Below are 22,455 nucleotides of genomic sequence, written 5' to 3'. Positions count from 1 at the left end.
TTTATTTAGTCCTGTGGCTCAGGACATTGCATGCATTTATATATTGACTTGGCAATACGTTTTGTAAACTTGGCAGAGAGGGGCCAGAGTGTTAGTAGTCTGAAGGCTTCTCATTAAACTTCCTATTAACCTTTGTATTCCTAGGAAGGTATTTGAAACATGTAAATTCAATTAGTATTTGTTGAGTAAAAGTCAACTTTATCTAGGAGGGATATTTTATAGATTTCCTCTACAAACCAAACAAGCTTTAATGAAGCCACAATTATCCCCTGGTAACCACTCTGTGCTTCCCATATTTCCGAGAAGTTCTTATAAATTGTAAAGGGGATTATGAACTTAACAGTTTAAATGTATTCATCAACACAATAGAGCGAATGAGTATATTGAACCCAGCTGTCCAAGGAATTAATTTCTTCTATTTGACATAATTTCCCTGCTCTTCCTTAGCTCCCATATGATTACAGGGCAGTTAGTCAAAAGTTGAAGAGAATCATAGAATCCCAATTTGCAGTACAAGACAATTTCAGAATTGCTGATTTTCAAGTGTTCTATTGACTTCCTTGGTCAATGTTATGATCTAGTTTTTATCATGATGGCAGCAGAGCTGGTCTCTACAAATAAATAGGAAATGACACCCGGGACATAAAGGACACTAAATGGCCTAGTTAGGGAGAAGGAGGTGTACCCCCAGAACTGATGGGTCTGCAGTATGCTGAAAGGAGGAGGACTGTCTAAGCTGGAAAGAAGGGGAGGAAGAATTTTGTTATTTGCAGGAATAATACATTGACAGAAAGCCTTTTGACTAAACCAACTCTTAGGTCTCTTCTGACATATTAGTAAGGAAATGATCCTGTCTCAAGGAGTTGTTTCTGCTCTGTTCTAATCGCCTAGTCAATCTCCTGCTTCAGACTCATCCAATAGGATTTTGCCACCCAGGACTCGGTCCAAGGACCAGCAGCAAATAGCATTACCTGGGAGCTCCTTAGAAGGGGAGGATTTCAGAAACCCACTTTAGACCTACTGAACCAAAAACTTTTATTTTCACAGCCTCTCCAGGTGATTCGTTTACACAGCTTACTTTTGAGAACTGCGATAGAATTCTTGTCCCATAAATGTGTTAGTGAGACTATGAAGGACAAAGATATGAAATGCTTATTTTTTTCTATCTTTTTAACAGAACTGAGCATTGGCTACCAGCATAGCATCATTTTTCCCTTGGCTACTTTTCATTCAACAAATATTTGGGAGGCAGATGGCAAGCATAATAAGTAATATTTATTGAGCTCGTTTAGCCTCCTAGATACCCATGACGTTATTATGCCTATATTTTATATGGGGCTTGAGGAGAATGAAGAGAAGAAGCATCACGCCCCCGATGACAATAACATTGAGCAGTGGAGGCCCCGGAATCCCAATCCGAGCCTCTCCGAATGCAATCTCACGCTCCACTAGTCTCTACCGCCCACGCAGAGAGTATACACTCATTTCCACTCCTCTACAAGAATGTTGCACAAGGTCAGACTTCTTCTAGCTCAGAAGCCGAGTTCTTCCTCTGGCTCTCTCTGTCGTGGGCGACATCTAAGTTCGAGGTCAGAGGGAAAAAGTAACCAAATTTCTGAGCTAACACTTTCCAAGTGTCTGGACAGAGTTGCAGGGCGGAAGAGTAAACTTGCAACATCCTGGAAACACCTAGACTTGCCATTTCATTCTTCCCTCCATCTTGGTCCTCCCAGGATGGGCATTGGAGGCGAGACGAGAGCCTAGACGACACTTCCCATAGTAAAAATGGCGACCGTGCACTCTTTGCCCACAGTCGACACCGTTCGGTCTCCTTGGTAACGGGCCAGCTTCTCTGGCTCCAGCCTCGGCCAGGCAAGTATGGAAATGATGATCATTTCCCTCCCCCTCGTTTTTGCGACAGTTGCAGCGAAAGTCACGGCAGTCGGGTGTCAGCTGATTTACTGCAGCGGCGGCGGCGGCAGCAGCGGCAGCAGCGGCCCCGGCACCTTGCAACCTCCGCGGGGAGACGCCTGCTGGGCTCGGGTTGTGGTTTGTCTCTCCGGATTTGAGCACCCCACATCTTCCTCACATAAAGTCCTCGCCTAGTCCAGCTTTGATCGGGCGTCCGCGGGTGGTGGGACGGACAACATTGCGGCATGAGATGAAACTGTGATAGGTGAGGGGGCTTTCAAACTATCCCAGGGGGAACCCCAGGGTGGGACGTGCTCGCAGTGGAGGTCAGGGGCCGGGGGTCAAAGGTCACAGACCATTCTGGCAGGGGGCGCGCCAGCTGTTCGAGCGCTGCTGATGGCAGTTCTGTTCTTTGCCGAGCCTGCAGGTTCAGGCCCACAGCTTGGTGCCTTTCCCCGGAGCGGGGTTCAGCCAGGGGTCTTTGGGGTCCCTTGGCCTGGTGAATGACATTTTTTTCAGGTGACACTGACTTTGGTTTTGAGATGGGACCGCCCTGACCTCAATGGCAATCCAAAGAGTGAGGTGGTTTGTGTTGATGAGTGGGTGGTTATTGACAGTGCCTTCGGGAAATGTGTTTGCTTTTGGGTGCGCATGGTGTTTCCTTACCTCTTGGTACTCCTTTCCAGTTTGCCCTTGCCTAAAGTGCTAACGTCTGTTAAGAGTTTCATCTTTGAGGTGCCACCTACCTGCCCTCCATCCCTTTACCTTAGGATTTGGTCTAAGGATACCTGCTACTCCCACTGACTTTTGCGTCCCAGCGTTCTGAAACCGTATGTTTGGAGTCAGCATTACCCTGCCCTTGGTTCAAAAATTGCGTTTTATGTTTTGATTCACTTGCTTTGTCAGTTTCTCAGATCTTGGGCAGAATTTGCTGGTTCTTATAGCTTGAAATTATGGCAGGTACGGTTGCATCTTAGACAGCATTGGCCATGTTGATGCTGCGGATTTTAGGATTCAGTGAGAGGAACAGCTTGCTTTCATGGTAACATTTGCCATAAGCCAAAAAAGGCAGGCTATGACTCTTAGATGCGTATTGCTTAGGACTTTATGGATAAGATAGCAAGAATCGTAGTGTGTGAAAGAGAAACTGAGTTTTTGAAATTTTGGTGTAACAGATTTTCTTGTTTTATAAGCTACTTGTGACAATGGAAGGGAAGAACAGTTTAAAAGTAAAAATAGTGGGGCGCCTGGGTGGCTTAGTGGGTTAAAGCCTCCGCCTTCGGGTCAGGTCATGATCCCAGGGTTCTGGGATCGAGCCCCACATCAGGCTCTCTGCTCAGCAGGGAGCCTGCTCCCCCCCTGCCTTTCCACCTACTTGTGATCTCTGTCAAATAAATAAATAAATAAATAAATAAATAAAATCTTTAAAAGATAATAATAATAAAAGTAAAAATTGAAAGGCCTTTATTTACGAAGAATCCAAAACTACCTTGATTTCATTGAAAATAACAGATCTTAGTTATTTCAAATTGGGAAAACAATATAGAGAGTAAATGCCTTGTTAATTTCAGTAAGAGATTATTATAGAGAATTTATTTGCTTAAATATCTCTCTTTATTTCTAAAATACTCCAGAGCTCTACTTAAAACTAGGCTATATACACTTTCTCTTATTGCCACCTGTACCTGCTAAATTTGAAAAGAGCTTGAGAGGTAAATCAAAGGGACTGGGCTTTATTTGAGTATCGTTGTGGGAACTTATATCTTAAGTAGTGAGTCTTATATCTTATAATTTCCTTTTATTTTTATCTTGGAGGTAAGTTCTGTTTTGAAGCAAAGTAAGTGGTTTATCTATGTAACAGGCTTAGCATTGAACACTTTAAACGTAGTGAGCTAGTTTTTGTGCCTTTGTCATGAGAAGAGTAGGATAACAATTAGCTTTAGTAGTGTGCTCTCTGTTAGGTCTGAGTCTTTAAAGTTTGTTTTGGGCCTCAGGTGAAGAGGATTGAATTACTTTTTCTCAATTCAATGATCATCATTATCATTGACAGTTCAAGGTATGTCTCTTGTTTTGTTTGTTTTTTTTTTTTCCATTCGCTGTGTTTTATTTCCAATTCCCACACCATTCCCTTGCTCATCAACCCATGAGAAATCATTTTAATATGCATGATGTGTATCTTTATGTTTGTATGTGTTATTAAATGCATATTGTTTTGGATGCCCATATTTTTTATTTTTAGAGATACGGTATATTTTTATGTTCTATATTACATATCACGTATGTTATATAATACTGTATATTGGAAATTTTTTCTCTTCCTACCATGTTTTAAAGATCTGTTTGTGCCACTGTCCATTGCATGTGACTGCTGCATAGTATTTCAGAGATTATATGCATTACAGGTTTCCATCTACTCCAATTTGTCGATACCCATTTTACCTTTATTTTCCTACTGCCATAGAAAATTCCAAAATAAACATATGTCCAAGACTTCTGGATGTGAGATTTACATCCAGGAATGTGATTTCTGGATCATAGGGCATTTCATATATTTTACCAAAGGACTGCTAGGTTGTGCTTCAGAACAAACTGTAATGGTTTGTATTCCTGCAAGCAGTTCTTGGGGATTTCTCTGTCCTTGTAGCTCCACTGTTGCTTAGTGTTATCCAGTGTCCTAGTTTTTCCAGGCTAATTAATGCAAAGTAAAATCTCATTTTAAATTACATTTCACTGTTACTAAGGAGTTTGAGCATTTCTTCATGTGCATTTTATTTTTTTGACTTTCCCTCTTGTGAAATTGTTCATCCCTTTCTCATTTTTGAGGTTTCATTCCTTTTCTTGTTGATCTGCAGAAGCTCTTGTATTTTCTTAGAGACTAGTCTGTTGAATATGTTAAGTATCCATCTTCCTATTCTATCATTTGTAACGTTTTTCATGATGTGCTTCATTGAACAGAAATCTTCAATTTTGGTGTAGTCAGATTTAAAAAAAAATTGCCTTATAGTTTGTGCTTTGGGGGTTTTAAGAAGTCTTTCCCCAAATCAAGTCATAAAGTTACTCTTATTTTATGTTCTACTAACTTCATAGTTTTCCTTGAAATATACAGGTCTTTAGTGCATCCTGACTCTTTATATGTCACAAGGAAGAGGTTCAGTTTATTTCCTGCGTAGTGTGCCAGTTTTCCTAGTGGCATTCTCTCCTTTCCCCTTGGATAAATTGCTACACTTATTGTATATCAAGTTCTCATACATACTCTGAACACTGTATTGTGTTCCTTTGGTTTATCTGTTTGCTCTTGCTGTGACACCATGTGGTTTTCACATAATGGCTTTGTATTGATATTTTTCCCCTATGTGAATAATTCTTCCCATTTTGTTTTAGTCTGTGTTTGAAATAATTACAGATCACAGGAAGTTGCAAAAATAGTACAGAGAGGTCTGGTTCCCCCAATGGTTACATTTTATATAATATTACCCAATTTCCCCTATGGTTACATTTTTATCCAACTATATATAGTACAATAGCTAAACCCAGAAATTGACACTGGTGCAATGCTTGACAATGGCTCAAGGCCATTTTATCACCTGTGTAGATACCTGTAACCATCACTGAAGTCAAAATAGAGAACTGTTCCATTACCACCAAGATCTCCTTCCCGCTACACCTTTTTAGTCACATCCATCTCCTTTCAATCCCAACCTCTGCTCAGCAATCAAGTTTTCCATCTCTATAATTGTATCTATATAGGAGTGCTGTATAAATGGAATTAACATATGATTTTTTGAGATTGAGATTCATCCAAATTGTTGTGTGAGATAATTTTTTAGATTCATCCAAATTGTTGCATAATTTGAGTAGTATTCCATGGTATATGTGTACTGCAGTTTGTGTAACCATTCACAGGGACATTGGGGCTGTTTCTAGTTTTGGCCATTACAAATAAAGGTACAGTGAACATTCTTGTACAGAGTGTGTGTGTTTATACAAAGTTTCATGTTTTCTGGGATAAATGCCTTGGAAGGTGATTCCTGGATGGTATGATAAGTGTATGTTTAGTTTGTGAAGAAACTGTCAAAATGTTCTACAGAGTTGCTGCACCATTTTATGTTCCCACCAGCAATGTACTAGAGATTGAGTTTCTTTGCATCCTTGCTAGCATTTGGTATTATAATTGTATTTTTATTTTAGCTGTTTAGATGTGTAGTGATACATCTCATTGTGGTCTTAATTTGTCCCTCCAAATGGCTAGTGATGTTAAGTGTCTGGTAGGGCAAGTTCTCCATTCTTTGCCCATTTTCCTTTTTTCTCTTTTTTAAAGACTTTATTTGTTTATTTGGCAGAGCGAGAGAGCACAAGCACTGGGAACGGTGGGGAGAGAGAGGGAGAAGCAGACTCCTGCTGAGTGGGGAGTCCTATGCGGGGCTCCATCCCAGGGCCCTGGGATCATAACCTGAGCCAAAGGCAGACACCTAACCATCTGAGCCACCTAGGTGCCCCTCTTTGCCCATTTTCACGGTTGGTTTAGTTATTTGTGGATTTTTAATCTTTTCTATAAATATTTGGAGCTAAAATTTCTAAAACAACACAACTAGAATTTTAATTGAGGATACGTTGAATATACAGATTTATTTTGGGGAGAATTGACATCTCTGTAATACTAGGTCATCTGATTCAAGAACATTGAATGGTCTCTCCCATTTAGGACTGAGCAGAATTTTGTTGTTGTTGTTTAAAAAAAAAATACTGTGCCTAGGGGCACCTGGGTGGCTCAGTAGGTTAAAGCCTTTGCCTTCTGCTCAGGTCATGATCCCAGGGTCCTGGGATCGATCCCCGCATGGGGCTCTCAGCTCAGCAGGGAGCCTGCTTCTCCCTCTCCCTCTGTCTGCCTCTCTGCCTACCTGTGATCTGTCAAATAAATAAATAAATAAATAAAATCTTTTAAAAAAATCCTGTGCCTAGATACTACTTTAAAGTAGATTATTGTAGGTAGAAGACAATGCTTCTGATTTCCATACATTGATTTTATCTTTGTTGTGTTCTACTAGAGAGAGATCAAAATGCATAGTATAAATCTGGGAATAATTTTAGTGTTTGTTAGTCCTGGAACTAGGTAGTGCCTTTATTCCTGGTTTATCTGTTACATTTCTCTGTGACATTTGTCTGTTTTATGGGACAGATGATTAAAGTAATTGGTTAGTGAGGTTTGTAGGTTCTGCTCCCATTTTGTCCCCTTCATTGTTGCCCTTTATACAGAGTTCCTAGTCTTAGCTATATGCATGCCATTGATCATAGGCAGAACCAACTGAGAGTTTTTCTGTGGCCCAGTGGAATCCTGTCATCAATAAAAGGATACCTTATGTTCCTACTTATAGATACTATGACTATGATGTCAGCTTAGAATATGAACTCTATTCATGTGGTTCATCTGATTACTTAAAACTACTTTGCTGGTAGAAATTTTTGTTGGAAGGAGAAGCCTGGTATCATGACTGCATCACTTGGAAAGTCCTTGTCCAAGTGGAATTTTTATTTTTTTCTATAACATATATACTATATTAATGAAATATTAAATAGTTTAAATAAAATTAGACATCTTTTCCAAAATGTGTTGATGATGTTTAATGAATATGTAGCGTCCCCCCCCCCCCCGCCCCCCACTCGCTCGTAGTTGCTTGAATTAGTGGGAATCAGAAAATGATGGAACAGTAAAATGTTAGGGCATTGGTGAGTAGTTCAGGGCAGAGAAAATTTCTGAAGTGCCAAGGGTTATTTTCTAGGTTAGAATTGAAAATTACAGGAAATACATGGCTTTTTAAACCACTGTCTTCCATTTAGCTTGGCAACTGTAACTTAAGACCTTTCAAGCTCACTCAAGGTATTTTACTGGTGTTTTGTCCATACATATTTCTCTCTGAAGGTTGGTAGTTAATATATGTCAGTGATAACAGATTGATAAGAGTGTGCCAGTTACCTTCTGTTCTCACATTCAAGTTATTTATTTGGTTGTCTTCCTTAAGGGCTCTTCTTCTCTCTAAACATTACAAATACAAACAATAAAAACCTCCATTAAGGGGAGTGAAAAGTTCACACTAATAAAATATCACTTTACTTAGTTTAAGAAACAGTTTTGTGACTCATTAACAGGCCTTTGTGAATGTAATAGGGATTAAAGTAAACCATGTCAGCTAATTAGCTGCATAGGTCCTATGGTATGTCTGGCTTCGTATGTGTCACAGATAGAATGAAAAAGGCTACAATATAGGAGCAACTTGCAGCTGGCAAAAAACAATTAGTGTGTTAAGGATTTGATTAGGGAGACTTATATTAATTGCTGACATTGTTATAGAAAAAGTAATTGATAAGCAACTCTTTTTTGAAATCCAAAGTATGTAAGATCAAGATGGATTTTAATTTGTAACTTTTTAAAAAACCAAAACAAACACACTTTATTCAGTACTTGGATCATTTATTGAACAAATATTTGGGTGCCTGTTAAGTGGCAGAAGTTCTAGGCACGGGAAATACAGTATATAGAACAATAAACAAATCATGGAGTTTATGTTATAGTGGGGAAGCCAGATGACAAATAACAAATAAGCAAAATTTTGGGTATGTTAAAGGATTCTAAGTGCTTTGGAGAAATAAAATAAAATACCGTGGGGATGGTGGATTTTACAGTCTATGTTGGTTAATAAGGAAGGCCTCCCTGAGAAGATGACATTTTAGCAGAGACCCGAAGAGAGTGAGGGAGTGTACCATGAAGACCTGGGGGACACTTCTGAGATAAGACCCTGCCTGATGAATTGAAGAAAACCAAGAAGCAGAGTGGATGAAGAGAGAAAGCAAGGAGAGAACTACATACAGCCTCAGTCATGTAGGATAGGCGGTTGAATAGTTTGGCTTTTACTCAGGGCGACACAGGAAGTCACAGGAGGAATTCTGAGTAGCTTTGTGATATGATGTGATTTTTTTTTTTTTTCCAAGAGTGTCATTTTGGATGCTCTGTTGAGATGGTGAAGGGGACAAGGGTTGGAAATGGGGATACCAGTTAAGAGACTATTGTATTATCCATGATGGGAGTTGCTGGCAGTTTGAAATGGGGTGGTGGTAGTAAAGGTGTAGAGGAGTCTTTGGATACTAGATATAGTACTCTTTGAAGGTATTGCCAGTAGAGTTTTCTGATGGATTGGGAGGTGGAATGTGTGTGAGAGAAGAATCAAAGATGATTCTAGGATTTTGGCCTATGAAGCTGTAAAAATGGAGTTGCTATTAAATAAGATGGTGAAGATTGGGGGAGGAGCAAGTTTGGGGAAGAAGAGCAGGGACTTACTTTTGAACAGGTCAAGTTTGAGAAGCTAATTAGCTATCTGGAGGGACATACTGAGTAGGAAGCTGGATAGGTAAGTTTGGAGTCAGAAGAGAGCCCCAAGCTGTAATTGGGCATTGTCAACATGTAGTTGGTATTTAAGCTGCGAGGCTTGGTGAAATCCCTGAAGGAGGGAGAAAGGGAAGGAGTGTTGTCAGAAAAGGAGTCCAAGGACTAAGCTCTTGGTATGCCAGCATTTAAAGGTCAAAAATGAGGAAAAATGGAGACTAAAGCTAGAGATATATCAGGAAAGTGTGAAGACTTGGAGGGTGAGAGAAGAAGTGTTTCAAGGAAGAGGAAGTATGGACTATGCCAAATGCTGCTGGTAGGCCAGGAGAGATTGGGATTAGGACTTGACATCAGATTTAGTGTTGGAGAGGTCATTGGTGACTTGTCAAGAGCAGTTTTGTGACAGGCAGAACACTTTTCTGGAGTCTCTAAGAAGAAGGGTAATGTTAAAAATGAGGGCATTCTGGGGCACCTGGGTGGCTCAGTGGGTTAAGCCTCTGCCTTCGGCTCAGGTCATGATCTCAGGGTCCTGGGATCGAGCCCCGCATCGGGCTCTCTGCTCAGCAGTGAGCCTGCTTCCTCCTCTCTCTGCCTGCCTCTCTGCCTACTTGTGATCTCTCTCTCTCTCTCTCTCTCTGTCGAATAAATAAATAAAATTTAAAAAAAAAAAAAAAAAAAAAAAAAAAAAAATGAGGGCATTCTGACTTGGAAAGAGGTTCCATATTCCCTTATGGTTTGCAGCTAGTAAACGGAGGAGCTGGATTAGTCCCTCGTCAGTATGACTGTCAGATCTTTGACTTACCCAGCATACCGTCCTGATCCCCAGAATACTGGGAGAGTTCCACTTCTAGTTTGGAAGAGCATGTTTGTTTCTACCTGGGTAGTTTAATTTGTGAGGAATGAGAAATGTCAGTGCTTAATATAGCTTTGATGACGAAGTGAGAGAAGGGAAACATGTAGGAATAATTGGAGACGCAGATGAGATTAGAGGCTAGTGGGTCAAAGTTGGTTCTACCAAGTGGGGCCTGTTTTACCTAAGATGTAGGGGCTTGATGGGCATAGTTTGCTTTTAGTTTAATCAGTAACTCTTGAAACTGAGGCAGTTTGGTGATAGAGCGTAAGTTGAGCTCAGATGTCCTGATTGCAGTTATAGAAATTTAGAACATGACTCATGTCTCAAAATCTATGAGTCATTTAAAAAATTGTGATATATTTTTTGAACAGATAGCTCTACAGTTCTTCAAAACCTGACTCTCGTGCATCAGGGCTGTTTGGCAGTAAGAAATAAGTGTCGTCTTTTGTTGCCGTCTGCTCGTTACACATGTCCTTTTGAAACAATATTGGAACTCCCTTAAAAAAGGAGTCCTTGGGGCGCCTGGGTGGCTCAGTGGGTTAAAGCCTCTGCCTTCAGCTCAGGTCATGATCCCAGGGTCCTGGGATCGAGCCCCACTTTGGGCTCTCTGCTCAGCGGGGAGCCCACTTCCTCCTCTCTCTCTCTCTGCTTGCCTCACTGCCTACCTGTGATCTCTATCTGTCAAATTAAAAAAAAAAAAAAAAGGAGTCCTTAAGTGTCATGTTCATTGGGAATTGTTTTCTTGCCACTCAAATAATAAAGTATGATCTTGTCAAGCTAGTGACAAGCTTAGTGTTCAGAAGGTTGTGTCCCTCACAGCTCTTTAATCCGGAAACCTTTTGTTCTGAGTAAGCAGCTCGGTAGTTCCTTCAGCACGTTATGACCTGGCTATCTCATTGCATTCCAGTAAACAGTCTTTATGGCCTGGTTCAGTTTTTTTCAAGTCTTCAATAAATTGGTAACAAAAATGCAGCACAATGAAAATTCATAATCTTTTTTTTTTTTTTAAAGATTTTATTTATTTATATGACAGACAGAGATCACAAGTAGGCAGAGAGGCAGGCAGAGAGAGGAGGAAACAGGCTCCCCGTGAAGCAGAGAGCCTGACTCGGGGCTCGATCCCAGGACCCTGGGATCACGACCTGAGCCGAAGGCAGAGGCCTCAACCCACTGAGCCACCCAGGCGCCCCTGAAAATTCATAATCTTAATGATCACTTCCTTCATCGCTTTGTATTGTGAATTTGACCTGAAGACACTCTTCTGACAAACGATGTAGGAATATTCTATGAGAATCTGAGCTAACCTTTATAGACTCTTCTTTCTTTCATTGTAACTGTGGCAAGCTAAGTTCAGCTATTTACTCTATAGTCCCTGTTACTCATGTTCCCCAGAGGAAGGTGGCTAGTATAGGCCTCCTCTTGTTCATGTGTGCCTGTTCTCATGAGAGAGAATTTGAGTTTGTTATTTACAAATCTCAGGGGCCCTGCCTGAGGGATAGGAAGTACACGTACTGAGATGTTGTTGACCCCCTTATGAAAATGCCTGCGTCCATGGAATAGAAATACATCTTTTGCATTTGAGAGTTTAAAAAGTAATGTTGAGAGATTAACATTGATATCATACTAGATTTTTCACATATTATTCTGTTTTAGAGCTTTTAGAAATCACGTGAGATATCAGTGTCACGTGGGATATTGCAGAATACGGTGGTCTTATCAGAGTATCATTCCATACGTTATTGATGGCGGTTTTTTTTTTTTAAGATTTTATTTATTTATTTGACAGAGAGAGAGATCACAAGTAGGCAGAGCAGCAGGCAGAAAGAGAGGGGGAAACGAGCTCCCTGCTGAGCAGAGAGCCCCATGCGGGGCTCCATCCCAGAACCCTGAGATCATGACCTCAGCCGAAGGCAGAGGCTTAACCCAGTGAGCCACCCAGGCACCCTGGTTATTAATAAATAGCTTTAAAGGAGGAAAAAAAAAAACAGTACAGTGGAAATATCTGGTGGTCAGCATCTTAACCAAATGGTGTGGGACAATGCGATGTTCCATGCCTCCTGTGGTGATGTAGTATGAAGTGTGTAGCATCACTTACGATGTATTCTTGCCAGAGATGTTTTACTGGAGCCTAATGATGACTTTAGATCTAAATTCTGGTTTATAGGAAAATAGGAAATAGAGAAACAAGGTAAATGACATCAAAAAAAGATCACACAAGTCTAAAATGTGTAACATTTTGTAAGTAATTGATTTTGTTTTGTTTTTTAGAGTTAATGTAAAGTAAGGAGATTGGGAGTGTTCTAGAACTAAAGACTACTCTTTAGACATAACAGCCAAATTCAATGCATATAGCTTGAATATTTGCCTGTTTAAAAAAAGCTACAAAAGACATTTTTAGGCAGTTGAAGTAATTTGTGGACTGGACAGTTAGGTGCTATTAAAGAATTATTATGGTGTTGATAATGGTGATTGTGATAATACTGTGTTTATGAAGGAGAATGCTCTTTATTTTTAAGCTCTTTATTTTATTTAGTGTTTTGTCATGATGTATGTAGGTTATTTTCAACTGGTTTAGCAACAAAGAATATGTATATAGGTATATGTATGTGTATACATACATATACAAATATTGACACAGGAAATACGATATTTGTTGAGTGATCTTTATACTATTTTTTGAACCATTTGTACATTTAAAATTTTTCATAATAAAAAATTGGGGAGAATCATAAGGGGAAAAGTAAGTTTCATCCTGAGTTTTTTATTAAAAGAATAATCAAATTAAATAGTCCAAATTTAATGAAAAACAGATATAAGATCTTTCCTTATTTCTTGAATTCTTCTTTGGTTTTCTTTCTTTCTTTCTTTTTAAAGATTTTATTTATTTATTTGTCAGCGAGAGACACAGCAAGAGAGGGAACACAAGCAGGGGCAGTGGGAGAGGGAGAAGCAGGCTTCTGGCCAAATAAGGAGCCCAATGCGAGGCTTGATCCCAGGACCCTGGGATCATGACCTGAGCCGAAGGCAGATGCTTAATGACTGAGTCACCCAGATGTCCCTCTTCTTTGGCTTTCTGGGCCTTCATATATCTAGGCAGAAGAAAGCTGAAAAAATAGAAAAAGGATAATTGCGAGAAAACTGAAATGGAAACCAAAGGGAGAGGGTTGGGGATTGGCAATTGTTCAGCCATGTCAAACTAGCAGCCTTACTAATGTCAAAGCATTCTCTTTTCTCAGGTCTCTCCAAGGCCTTGCTTCTCTCTCTTAGTACTGGAGAGTTCTGCCCTGGAGTGTCCTGTTAGAGAAATCGGTGATCTCTTCATGTAGTGGGAGATCTTGAGATCCTTGGATCTTGTTTGAGGATCGAAACTCAATTACATGAGGACTTTTGTAGCAAGGATGGAAACAGGGAGTCAAAGATCACAGGTTTCAAAATGTTGATTGTGATTAGAATGTCAGAGAGAACTGGATTTACAACCAGGGGCCGGGACAAAGGAGGGTGTTTCAGACAAAAGTGACATGTGAACATGTTTGAAGAATGAAGGCTAATTTAGTAGAAATAAAATGATTGACAGGAGGATAATTAAGGGAGTAAGATTCTTGAAAGAGTCCAGAAGGAGTCAGATTTAGCAAAAAAAAAAAAAGAAGAAGAAGAAAAAAGATCTTCTCTTGCTTGGCACACAGTGAGAGCTTAGTAAAATGCTAGTTATTGTTATTCTCTGTTTACTCATTCAGGAGATACATACCAACCACTAGTGGAAGTCAGTTACTATTCTAGGTGCTGGTCAGCCGCTGCAAATCCCGCAGAATGCAGTTTGCTTGATAATGATTAAATAACAAAGGTGGTGGGTTTACGTAGGTGATCTGGTTTTACCCTTGAAGAACACAGACTGTAATGGAACATCGAATTTCTAAACAAATAACTACACACAAGGCTAAGTGTTAAGTACCTGTATATAGAACATGTAGTGAAAACATGTTTGCAGAAATAGTGAGTCATGGGATTTGGGACAGAGCACTCACAGCAGAGAACTAGCATTTGAAAGATTATAGGCTGCGGATAAATTCTTGTTAAACATTTTTTGGAAACTCCATGTGTGCACATGTGCATCTTTAAAACAAAACCTGGTGAATCAAATAAAATCATTGTATCTATTTATTTATTAAACTGCATTTTGGAGTACAGTGAAGTATCCAAAGGTGGGAGGAAAACCATAAAACTGATGATTTATCTACAAAATTAGCTTAGTTGCACGTCTAGATGTATACGGATTCACATATATCCTCCTTTTGGCGCCCACCATGGGAGTATATTTTACACACTGCATTGTACTTTTTCTCCCACTATATATTTTGGAGATTATTTCCTATCTCACATTGCAGTGTTCCATGGTAAGGTTCTGTCATACTTTATTTAATCCCTGATTGATGGACATTAAAGTTTTTTTCAATATACCCTTTAAAAATTAGAGAAAATTTTAGATTCATACAAACAGAATAATGTAATGAACCCTCTTGTGCTAAAAAGAGCTTTGGCACTTATTTTTGCAGCCTGGATTCTCTGGTGAGCAGACTTGGGGGTGGAGATTGGCACTAATAAACCTTTATTAGGGCGGGCTCTTGATATCAATACCCTGGGAGGGGTGCCTGGGTGGTTGAGTTGGTTAAGCTTCCAACTCTTGATTTTGATTCAGGTCATGGTCTCAGGCTAAGTGCTCAGTGGGGAGTCTGCTTGAGATTTCCTCCTCCCCTAACTGAACCCTGCCTCCACTCGTGCTCACTCTCTCTCTCTCTCTCTCTCTCTCAAAAAAAAAGGCCAACCAAAAAACCCCCCAAAACGCCCACCAAAACACGGAGTGAGGGGTTTGCGCAGGGGTTGGGGAAGCACAGAAAGCAGGTTCTGCCAAAGAGAGAAGTTGAGTTGTGATGATTCTCAGTGGAATCTCAGTTGAGCCTGGAGGGTGAGGGGAATTCTGAAGATAGAATGACCCTTTAGGGCTATCTTGATTTGAGGGGGCCTGGTTTTTATGTCCTTGAGCTGATTAGTCACTGGATATGGGCTATCCTATGGGAAGGGATGAGAGCTTGGGCAAAGGATCTTCCTTTGGCTAAGGCAGTCCTTAGTGGGGGCAGACAACCCAGGGCTCTCAGCAGCTGGGTTGTAAGTCCTTAACTGCCAGAGGAGGGTCTGGATGCAGACCATCCCTCATACTCGTGATCCTGTTTCACCTTTATCCCTTTCAACATCTCCTCCACCCCATTTCTCCCTCTGTCCCCCATATGCTGCTGAGCTGAGACACATTATTTTATCCATGAATACTAGAGTTCTACTTACCTTTGAGTAACGTGATTTAGAAAAACACATTGATTAACCAGGTTGACTGGACAATGACATTTTCTGGTATATGGAAGTTTGCAGTAAATGAAGATAATACAGAATAGTGAAGAGTAGGGACTCCTGGCTGGCTAAGAAGATAGAGCATGCAACTCTTGATCTCAGGGTTGAGCTCAAGCCTCACATTGGGCATAGAACCTACTTTAAAAAAAAAAAAATAGTGGAGAGTATTTATTGCATTAGGAATCCGGAGGCCTGTATATGCCTCTGGGCTGAGATCTGTTTGCCATATGATTTTGAGAGAATTGCCAATGGACCTAAATACCCACCAAAATAAAAATTGTTAGATGGTATATGGGCTATAATCTTTCCATTTTTAAATTAGGAAGACAGTTTATTTATTTTTTTTTGGTCAACTATAAAAGCCTTTCTTTTAAAAAAGCTTAAATGTAAAAAACAAACAAAGCCATGGAGGTAGACCCATGTTTCATCAACTTACAGTGACTTGATTTACTGAGGCAAGCAAAGGGTGATTGCATTTTTGCTGCTCTTGTAGAACACTTTCTGTTGAGTTCTCTGCTCACATTTAATGCAAATATTTTCTGAGTTGTAATTTCTCAGATACCAGATGATGCGTATGTTCTGCTTTTACCTCATTTATGTTATCACTTCCCTTCCTCCCCTCATGTTTCCTCCCTCTTTCCATCTCACTCTGCTTAGAAAGTAACAGTCACATGTCTTTGTCTACAGCCTCTGGCCTTACACATCGCATCAAACCCCATGATTTACTATTTTTCTTTATTGTCTTGTATTTTCTTTTCCTTTCAAAACTCATAATTTTAGCTAAGTTTCTTATCTCTGTGCACTCAGGCTAGTTGTAGTAGCATCGTATTTGTTTCCCTGTCTGTAGTGTTTTCCTCCATGTTAATCTGAAATTTATACTATGTCGCTGAGTTTTAGCATGTCACTTCTCTATTTAGAGAACTACTTATAGGTCACTAAGTCTCTTTAGTCTGATTCTGCTCAAGACTAATGTGAAACCCTGTAATATCTTCTCCCTTCTCAAAACCTATAGTTAGTAAATTCTGGTTAGGTGTAGAATAATTTGTCTCATGTATTAGAATCCGATGTCTTGATGACTTTACTGGGCATCTGTATCATAATAATAGTCCTTTATGTTGAGGACTTTTAATATTTCAAAATGCTTTTTCTTTTCTCTTGTCCCCATAGTGCCCTTGTGTAGAACCTGTATCAAAATCCATGTTGCATCTTTATCAACTTGGTGCTCTGAACACCAGATCCTATCTTTTGTATCTCTAAAACAGCTCTCCTCTTCATCTTATTATTGCTGGTCTCACCACTACTACCTTGCATCATGTATTTATTAAAGACCTCATTTATGCAGACATTATGCCAAGCATTATGTGGTGAATACACAGATATGGTTCTTGATCTTAGGGAACATGAGCATAAAGAGCAGCAGGGGAGAGTAGTAGTCATTTGTTCATTAAACACAAAAATTCAGAAATAAGTAATGAGAGATTGAGATAAATTTCAGTAACATCATTTCTTACCAGCAGTAGTGCAGTAGCCCCACTGGTCTTCAGACCCAGAGTTTTATCCCTATCCGTTGTCTTGCAGCTAGAGTGATCTTTCTGAAAGGCAAATTCAGATTCAAAACACTTGACCTGTTTCCTATTGCTGTCAGGTTAAACTCCACATTCCTTCAGATGGCTGATTAAATCCTTTATGATTTGGTGCAAATCCACCTGTTGTTTCTTGTCTCATCATTTGGCCTTTGTGCTCTGAATGCCAACTCTACCATTTTCTCTGTTGAGAAAGAATTGAGCTCTCTTACCCATGGGATTTAGAACATGTGATTCCTTAAGCTTCTTCCTGGGTTAATTCCTACTCATTCTCACCATTATTTCTTCCAAGAATCCTTTAAAGTGTAGGTTAGGATATCTATCTTTTGTGTCTTCATAGGTCTTGAGATTTCTCCTATATCACACTCTGTGGTCATTGTTTGCTTGTATGTGTATAAGTCCCATTGGATAGTTGAATTGTGTCCATTTTATCTATTGCTGTAATGCCATGCTATAGGAACAAAATGAAAACTTGGGAAGTGCTGCTCTCAAATGTATACTAATTATTGTTATTAGGAGACAGATTTTAGTTTGAAAGCTGTTTAAGTATTACATAGGAGTTTGTAGCATTACTTCTAATAAAGTCATGCAGGGGCGCCTGGGTGGCTCAGTGGGTTAAGCTGCTGCCTTCGGCTCAGGTCATGATCTCAGGGTCCTGGGATCGAGCCCCGCATCAGGCTCTCTGCTCAGCAGGGAGCCTGCTTCCTCCTCTCTCTCTCTGCCTGCCTCTCTGCCTGCTTATGATCTCTGTCTGTCAAATAAATAAATAAATAAAATCTTTAAAAAAAAAAAAAAAAAGTCATGCAGAAGTGAGTTGCCATATTTGCAGATAATAGAATTGTGTCTGAAAAGCATATACAGTAGTTCTTTTATGTTATAGCAGAAAGTCATTGAAAGATCATAACCTTATTAAAAATCCAACTTTATAAAATATGAAATGGCAGTGCTGGAAGAAACCAGTGGATGTGGAAGCAGAATGTGAAGATGTAGCAAAATCTGTCTTTTTAAAAAATTATTTACTGACCATCTTCCATGTGCTAGGTATTTCACTAGTTGCATTACATGTATGGTTTTCTCTCAATCATTAGGACAGCTTGCTTTCTTTTTTTCTTTCTTTTTTATTTATTTATTTATTTATTTACATATAATGTATTATTAGCCCCAGGGGTACAGGTCTGTGAATCGCCGGGTTTACACACTTCATAGCACTCACCATAGCACATACCCTCCCAATGTAAAACAGCTTTCTTGAAAGAGGGTATAATTGGGGCACCTAGGTGGCTCAGTCGTTAGTCAAGGTCAAGCCCCGCATCGGGCTCTCTGCTTGGAGGGAAGCCTGCTTCTCCCTCTCCCACTCCCTCTGCTTGTGTTCCCTCTCTCACTGTGTCTCTCTCTGTGAAATAAATAAAATCTTAAAAAAAAAAAAAGAAAGAAAAAAAAGAGGGTATTATTGTCCATCTTTTACACATGGGGAAGCCGAGACCCAGAGAGGTAACTTTTTCAAGATTCCACAGAAGAGCCAGGATTTGAATACAGTTCTGATTGTTAAGTTCGTTCGGTTATGATTATTTTTATTGTTGTTGACTGAAGTACAATTATATTTCTATACAGAATGAGAAATAGAGGAGATTCATTGAAATAGAGAAATATATGAAATTAAAGCAACCACCAGAGATGACTTAGAGGTAGACATTGAGATCCTTGCTCTTTGATTTTTTTGACTTCAAAAGGATTCAAAATTAATTTTATAAATAACTCTTAGGGAGAAAACTAAGCCTTAGAATTGGTATGATCAAAGACTGCATGATTGGTGGCACAGTGAGTGGTAGCATCTAGGACTCCTGATATTTGACTGTGAAGCTTGATCAGTTAATTTTATTTAATAACCAATCTCTAAATTTAATTTTAAGCAAGATTTTGTTACAAACATGAATGAAAATTGAGCGTTTCTAGTATTCTTCTGCTTCTAGAGGCATCTAGTCTTAGACACTGTCTATTTATAATTTGAAAGCTAACATTTTTCTTTGATATATTAGTGGCAAAATATGAATATATTGTACACAATATTTTGGGGAGTTAGATAATTTTCTTCAGAGTTTCTATTAAAGTTATATCATTAACTTTTCCATGAAAATAGGAATTTTTAAAAATCTCAATCCTATTCCAGGACTTGTTTCATTCCCATTTAATATAAAGCTTTTTTGGAACATGTTTAACTCCCTTCATACACTAGGTGATAGTGTTGTAAACAAGGAATGGATTATTAGCTAATTAATAGAGCAGTTGAATGATGATGGTTGGAAAACTGCATACTCTGTATTTAAATTCCTCTTAACTCCCCATGTGGTGCCCATTTAGAGTGTCTTGGCTTATCTGTTACTCAGTTTGAAGAAATTCAAACTTAAGTTCCTGTGTCCAGCCCAATTATAGGGTTAGGTCCTGCCTAATTTGCCCATTTGTTGTTTTAATCAGTCACTTAGACTTGGTTACCAGGTGGAAGCCTCAGTCAGTTCTTCTTGGAGGTATTTGACGTGATAGTCTAGTATCGTAAGCCAGGGTATCCTTTATTTCGTGTTATTTCATTAGTGCCTTTGGTGGCTTTTCTAAAATTTCACCGCATGACCCAGCAATTGCACTATTGGGTATTTACCCGAAAGATACAAATGTAGTGATCCAAAGGGGCACATGCACCCAAATGTTTATAGCAGCGATGTCCACAGTAACCAAACTGTGGAAGGAACTTAGATGTCCATCAACAGATGAATGGATAAAGAAGATGTGGTGTGTATATACAAGGGAATACTATGCAGCCATCAGAAAATGAAATCTTGCCATTTGCAACGATGTGGATGGAACTAGAGGGCATTATGCTGAGCGAAATAAGTAAATCAGAAAAAGACAATTATCGTATGATTTCTCTGATATGGGGAATTTGAGAGGCATGGTGGGGGGATAGTGGGGGGAAGGGAGGGAAAAATGAAATAAGACGGGACGGGGGAAGGAGACAAACCATAAGAGACTCTTAATCTCAGGAAACAAACTGAGGGTTACTGGGACGGAGGGGAGGGATAGGGTGGTTGGGTTATGGACATTGGGGAGGGTATGTGCTGTGGTGTGCTGTGAATCGTGTAAGACTGATGATTCACAGATCAGTACCCCTGAAACAAATACATTATATGTTAAAAAAAAAAAATGTTTTGAAGCATTGTATTTTTGATGGACTGAGATTATAATTTTTTTCCTGTATGTATTTCCTTGCATTAAGAGTGTTTGCACATACAATGCTCATATAATGAACTAAAGATTCCTTATCCTGTTCCTTTGTTTGATTTCTTTCTTCTCTCTTCTTTTATCTAAGCTATATATTCACATGGTATATAGGGTCAGATAGATGTAGAAGACTTTATTACACCAAAAAGCACGAGAGAAAAAAAAAATATGTTGAAAACCCAAAGGCCTATGGCCTAGTGATTGAGGATTATGTGAAATTTTAGGTAATTCACAGGACATCCATTGGTTTGGTTATAAGTGACAAGTACCATGGAAGGATTAGTGTAAGGTAAATGAATTAGTCTCTAAAATGGCCCAGGTTATTAAATAAATACCAGTGACTGAATTATAGGAAGCATCTTATAGATCATGTTTCTTTATTTTATTTTTTCTAAAGATTTATTTATTTATTTATTTTTTAAAAGATTTTATTCATTTACTTGACAGAGATCACAAGTAGGCAGAGAGGCAGGCAGAGAGAGAGGAAGGGAAACAGGCTCCCCGCAGAGCAGAGAGCCTGATGTGGGGCTTGATCCCAGGACCCTGGGATCATGACCTGAGCCGAAGGCAGAGGCTTTAACCCACTGAACCACCCAGGTGCCCCAAGGTTTATTTATTTATTAAGAGAGGGAGCATGTACTGTGTGTACGAGAGCGAGGAGAGAAGGGCAGAGAGGGAGAATCTTCAAGCAGACTTCCCACTGAGTGGGAGCCTGTTGTGGGGCTGGATCCCATGACCCATAAGATCATGACCTGAGCTGAAACCAGAAGTCAGGTGCTCAATTAACTGAGCCACCCAGGCGCCCCAAGATCATTTCTTTATAATGATAGTTTCTTCAGTAGATGTTCCAAGAAATTCCTGTTAGTTATTATACCATAACCAGATTTCTAGGTTTTAAGGAATTAATACTCATTGTACTGTATCTAGTCAAAATAAGTACTAAAAGTAATATGTCTTTTCTTTGATTCAGAAATTCAAGTTAGAATCTTACAGTCTCTCAAATTTTCATGAATAGAATGTGTTTATTGTGTATGCTAAAGGGAATTGTAAGCTCTTAAGAAAGAGTAATAGTGGGGCACCTGGGTGGCTTAGTGGGTTGAAGCCTCTGCCTTCGGCTCAGGTCATGATCCCGGGGTCCTAGGATTGAGCCTCGCATTGGGCTCTATGCTCGGCGTAGAGCCTGCTTCCTCTTCTCTCTCTGCCTGCCTCTCTGCCTGCTTGTGATCTCTGTCTGTCAAATAAATAAATAAAATCTTTGAAAAAAAAGAAAAAGAGTAATAGTATCTCTGTTCCAAGAATAATTTGTTTCGATGGAGAACATGTTACTATACCTTAAAAAAATACCTTAAAAAATACTATACCTTAAAAAAGCTTGTCAAAATTAAAAGTGTTCATACATTAGGTACATGTTCATTTTAGCATATATGGCATTAATTTTATACATATAAATGTAGTACACATACCTCACAGTGTTTCTTCCTTGTCACTGGTGAGTAGATATGTTTGTACTTTTTTTTTTTTTAAAGATTTTATTTATTTATTTGAGAGAGAGAGAATGAGAGACACAGAGAGAGAGAGCATAAGAAGGGGAAGGGTCAGAGGGAGAAGCAGACTCCCTGCCAAGCAGGGATCCTGATATGGGACTTGATCCCAGGACTCCAGGATCATGACCTGAGCCAAAGGCAGTCGCTTAATCAACTGAGCCACCCAGGCGCCCCGATATGTTTGTACTTTTAAGGAGAAAATAAACTTTTTTTGTTCTTTCTTCCATGTAATTCATTTTTTTAAAAAAATTTTATTTAAATTCCAGTTAGTTAACATACAGTGTAAGATTAGTTGTAAGTGTACAGTATAGTGATTCATCATGTCCATACATTACCTGGTAGTCATCACAAGTATACTCCTTAATTCCCATCAGCTATTTTACCCATCTCCCCATCTACCTCTGTCTAGTAACCGTCAGTTTGTTCTCTATTAAACTTTTTATTTTCTAGAAGAAAAGTGTTACTCTCTCAAAAAAGTGATAGGAAGAATTCAGAACCTTTCAGGAGAGAGCTACAAAATTA

The 22,455-nt window shown here is 39.3% G+C and overlaps 1 protein-coding gene across 4 annotated transcripts in view; it reads left to right on the top strand.

Moving 5' to 3' along the window:
• Positions 1-1,930: 1,930 nt before the first annotated feature.
• Positions 1,931-22,455, top strand: part of WDR7 (WD repeat domain 7) — a 371,332-nt gene continuing 350,807 nt past the window's right edge. For 2 of the 4 annotated variants that reach the window (XM_047697079.1, XM_047697078.1), the window contains exon 1: positions 1,931-2,176. The gene's annotated coding sequence lies outside the window, so the exon portion shown is untranslated. The remainder of the gene's footprint in view (positions 2,177-22,455) is intronic. The other 2 variants (XM_047697076.1, XM_047697077.1) reach the window with 2 other exon arrangements.

This window comes from Lutra lutra, chromosome 12 (genome assembly GCF_902655055.1).
Source record: "Lutra lutra chromosome 12, mLutLut1.2, whole genome shotgun sequence".
In the NCBI taxonomy this organism is placed as follows: domain Eukaryota; kingdom Metazoa; phylum Chordata; class Mammalia; order Carnivora; family Mustelidae; genus Lutra; species Lutra lutra.
The sequence above is the reverse complement of the archived record's forward strand: the minus strand, read 5'-3'. Positions and strand labels throughout refer to the sequence as shown.